Source organism: Chelonia mydas, chromosome 5 (assembly GCF_015237465.2).
Source record: "Chelonia mydas isolate rCheMyd1 chromosome 5, rCheMyd1.pri.v2, whole genome shotgun sequence".
Taxonomy (NCBI): domain Eukaryota; kingdom Metazoa; phylum Chordata; order Testudines; family Cheloniidae; genus Chelonia; species Chelonia mydas.
In genome coordinates this window covers 33,734,508-33,739,437 of record NC_051245.2, presented here as the reverse complement: position 1 = coordinate 33,739,437, position 4,930 = coordinate 33,734,508, and the positions used below count along the sequence as shown (strand labels likewise).

Here is a 4,930-nt window from a genome sequence, read left to right as displayed (position 1 = left end):
TAGAATTTAGCGATGCTCATTTAAATGCAAACCTATTTTTCTTTCTATTCGGTTAGAGCTAAAGAGAGTGACAAGGCCAAAAATACCGAGATATCCTGTTGCTTAAAAGTTAGTGTTTGCAGTAGAAATGTGGGTAGAATATGATAAAAGAAATCTACAGTTCTTCAATCACTAGAAAACAAAACTCGTCTCAGGAAAAACTCTTTCCCACGCAATCTTATTGCAATACAAAAAAAGAAAAAAGAATCAATTTTTAATGGATGCAGTCATTGGGTCCCAAGGGACAGCTACATAAGAGTCGGCTATCTAGGAAGAAGTGCAGGTAATAATTGTATTATTATAACTTGCACTATGGCCAATAAAAAGTTCACTGGCTTTTCAATCGGGTTAAATAATTTCCTTTTCTTTTTCTTTTCTTTTTTTTTACCTCAAAAAAATTATTTTAATCAGAGCTGTGATTGGCATTTTAAAGTTCTGCCTGTAAAATAAATATAATCCCTCTAGCTCACCCAGGCCTTAGTGAAAATGCTTGTAGGTGTGTGACAGTGTGAAAAGCCTAGGGCTGACTCTCCACTCTGTGCACTTCGGAACTGTCCCCACGTGGGGTAAACTGACAAGGTAATAGTTTCAGTACTATGGGATTAACTAGTTAGTTGGGTGACTCAGTTTGTCAGCTGGAAAGAGTTAAAAGACAGGGAGGAAGAGCCAGCAGAGAGGGGAAAGGCTGGAAAGAAGGGTCAGAGATACCTAAGGTCTCAGAGCCTCCTGCTGCCTATGCCTTGGTAGTAGGTAAAGACTTGGGGAAAAACCTTATGCTATTGGGACCAAACATATAGAAAGCACCTGGCAAATAAAGCACTTGGTGTTGAGCTTGCCACAAGTGTGTGAGGGCCGTTTGCAACAAGGAATTCAGGGTTAGGGAACCATGCTCTGTGACAAGGTGGTAAAATAAATGATTAGGGAACCATCAGGGGTCTATTGGCTAGTTACCCCTTTTCTGATATATATCAAAGTCATATGTAAATCAATGCCTACCTGAAATGCAAGCATGACACTACAGGTAAATGCAATGAACAAACTCTTTCTCTTTTCTCTATTCAGTCTTTGTGTTTCCCTTGGACTTGTCTCCCCTAATCTGTTTTCCTTGCCTCCCCACCTTCTCTTTCTCCTTGCTCTGTATGTCTCCTCTTCCCATAATCCCCGTTTTTCCTTTCTGGTCCCTTGTAAAAGTCAGACCTAACCATTGCTTAGTATCCAGGTTCTCTCTGCCTCAATTAATCTTCTTGAGTTTGGCTCCAGTGCTGCTGCAGTGAAGAGCTTTTCATTTTGAAACTGCTTCACAGAGTGGGCCGATCTTCAAAGGACACAGAGCAGCCTGGATACAGTTCAGCAAGCAGTCTTGGAACACAGCACGTTTGGCCTTGTCTCCGCTTGCTATTAATACTAGATCAGCTACACGGGTGTTCTGCTAGGATTCACAGTGGAGGTGGGTCTTTAACTGGAACCATTATTTTTAACACAGTATGAGAATTGCTCTGGGCAGGGTACAGAACATCGTGTTCTGAATGCTAGTGATCGCCAGACAGCTGTCAACATGTGGAGTATCAATGGTGCGAGCATTGGTAGAGCTGAATCTGGAAAAGTGTTAGAAAATATCCCTGTTATCAGCAAGACTAAAATCTGCCTATATCTGGGATGGGTTCTTCCAATAGCGCATGGTGGAGGGAGAGAAAGGCAGAATTTGGCCAGCTGAAGAACAGGAGCGTTACAGTGATTTTGAGACCACCACACAAAGAAGAAAGGGAAAGATGTCTCCAATAACATTTAGCTACATGTTGTATCGTAAGCGTGAGAGACGGTTGCTCTAAAGCAACTATCTTCTGCGATTGGTCATTATCTGGACTCTTATTCCTCTTGTCAATAGCAATCCTCTAGTGAATGTGAGTAGAGCAATCCTCTAGTGAATGTGAACTAAATTGCGGAGATCCAGTAATCTTTCGCCAGTAATGTCAACATACAAACACTACACAAAACCCTGCTGAAAAAGAAGGCAACAAAAGATACATGCACACATTGATCAGCTTCTGATGCAAGTCCACACATAGGCTATGTCTATACTGCAACTAGAGGTGTGATTGCAGCTGGTGTAGGCATCCTCCCACTAGCATTAATCTAGCTAGTGTGGCTATAAATAGCAGTGAAGAGGGGTGGCATGGACCCCACTGTGGGCAAGAAATGTGAGTATGAGCCCAGGGCTCTGGGGAGGGACTTGGACAGTCCACACTGAAGCATGTGCCACTAGCTGCACGGCTATTTTTATGCAGGCTAGCGAGATTAAAACCTGTACGCGCTGCAGTCACCCTTCTGACTGCAGTGTAAACATATCCTCAGACAGCCATATTTTTTTCCTAAGCTGACTTTTTATAGCACTTATAAGAATTTTATCAAGCCAGTTAACAAATATATTTCTGCTTAGCTCTTATATAATATTTTTTTCAGCCACAGAACTCAAAAATTTCTACAACTGGAAAGTAAGTACTGTCGAACCTCAGAGTTATGAACTGAACAATCAACCACACACCTCATTTGGAACCAGAAGTATGCAATCAGGCAGCAGAAGAGACAAAAGGGGAAAAAAAGAAAATACAGTACATTACTGTGTTACACATAAACTACTAAAAAAATGAAGGGAAAGCAGCATTTTTCTTCTGCATAAACTTTCAAATCTGTATTAAGTCAATGTTCAGCTGTAAACTTTTGAAGGAACAACCCTAATGTTTTCTTCAGAGTTACGAACAACCTCCATTCTTGAGACGTTCATAACTCTGAGGTTCTACTGTATCATTACACCCATTTTATAGATGGGAAAACTGAGGCAAAGCCTTGCCCAAGGTCACATAACAGGTCAGTAGTAGAGCTTGGAATAGAACCCGAATCTCCTTACGCCCACTGCAGTGCTCAGCTCACTGGATCACTGTCCCACTTCATGGGGGCAACTGAAACTGAACTGTCTGAAACTCAGTAAGTCTGGAGTGTGGTTTGGGATGAAACAACCATGCTGCTACAAAAATGTACTCACAGTGTCAAAATGCAACAGCCCAGAACGGAGTGTTCACACAGAGGTGTAGGACAGTGAAAGCTCTGCCAGATTGTATGAGTCAAGTTCGTGCCTGAAATGTCAAGAGGAAACTCTTAAAATTGATGCCAGGCCTCTCAAGAAAATTAAAGGAATTAAAAGATTAAAAATTACATTGCTCTTCCATAAATAAATATGCTGGCAGGAAAATTTTGAACTACAGGAGATGGTAAATTAGCCATGGCCAATAAAGAATAAGAAAGTAAAGTCAGGAAAATTGATTCTCACTAGCCCCTGCAGTCTGGCAACCATATGGCTGCTAAAATCATTTCCTGCCCACTGCTATGTCCATGTCACCCCAAAGACCTCCACAGCCTTCCCATTTTTCTGTGTATTAAATTCAGACTTCTTGTATGAAAACCTGGCCCCACTCGAGCCAATAGCAAAACTCCCATTGACTTCAGTGGGGCCGGGGTTCTACCCTTGGCTTTGCATTCAAGACTATACGTCACTCAGCTCCAATGGAGTGTCGTCCCCTCTATTTGACTAATGACCCTAGTTTTAACAGTTTTAATAATCCCTTTGACTTCTCACACAAAATGTCTCAGTGCATTTTTCCTGCCACTCTATGTGCTTGCAATGATGCTTCAGAACCTATGTGCTAAGCCACCATGCCAGCCTCATTCAAATTCCTCCTCAAGATCCTTTTCTAGAAAAAGTTAATTAAAAATATGTTAACGTCTCTCTGTGGACTCAGTTCTGTAATCCAGACCATCCTACCTTCTCTCTTGATTGTGCTCCCCTCCTTGGTAATGTCATCATGTCTAGATTCTAGATGATTGGTGCTTTGGGTAGAGGCCTTGTCTAATGATTTATTCAGTGAGGTGCCCAGCATATCCTTGGTACAGCTGGAGAACCAGCAGAGAGTCATCACGAAAAGTATAGCAAAAGGTGTCTATGAGAAAAGGTGAAGAAACAGACCTTAAATTAGCACAAGATAGATGAAGACATCCAAATCTTAACTGCAATACACACCACAGTCCTAACAAGAACAGTTGTGCCTTTCCCCAGTCCGGTGGATCCCTGATGGTGCAAGGCCAACATACTACCTACCCTGCTATCCACTCTGCCACAGGAGACATGCAGGGCAGTGGGGAGTGTGGCCACAGCGTACTGTACTCCAGCAATCACCAAAAATGTAAACTGCCTTCAGGAGCCCCCAACATGCCAGCACAAGCTAGAGAGAGCCTCAGCACTGGGGCACAGCTGCTTTTTCTCACCCCTTCATCACCAGGTCCTGCTGTGGTGAGCAGAGCTCACCTACACTTGAGAATTTGGGCTCCTGAGTAACACACATACAAATACTTCCTCTGAGGTTAACATGAGAAAGGATGACAGAATCTGTTCTGCAAAGGGCTAAGAGGGGAAAAAAATAGAGGGTGATTACTCATTGGTGTTAATCTAACCATTTTAATAAATCCAAAGCAGTTAATGTCAGGAAGGCATATAACGACCCACGAAGACACTCAGAAAGTGCCACAGACACATGTCTAGGAACATCTGCCCAAGATCAGCACAGGATAAGAGTGCAAAGCAGGCATCGAAGCACTCAATAACAGTTGCTAGTGATAGCAAGGCTGAATTTACAATAGGAGACAGTTTCTACACAGCAATGGTGAGAAATTATTGCAGCTGCAACTTGATAAGCAACCTCAATTGCAGAGCAGAAAGCAGCTGCCGATTTAATGCTAATGGCAGGAGCCACATGACTTGCAGCAGAACAGTTTCAGAAGCTTCCTTCACTTCTGGAATAATTTTAGAAGCAGGATGTGAAAAGCAGCATAGATTCAACCA

At 42.5% G+C, this 4,930-nt stretch overlaps 1 long non-coding RNA gene across 1 annotated transcript; it reads right to left on the bottom strand.

Annotated features, from left to right (window-relative positions):
• Nucleotides 1-391: 391 nt before the first annotated feature.
• Nucleotides 392-4,469, bottom strand: LOC122465926. The gene is made up of 3 exons (XR_006291070.1): nt 4,190-4,469; nt 3,857-4,031; nt 392-3,170 (listed from the first exon to the last, which is right to left on the bottom strand). It is a non-coding gene; the product is annotated as an uncharacterized LOC122465926 (long non-coding RNA).
• Nucleotides 4,470-4,930: the final 461 nt, after the last annotated feature.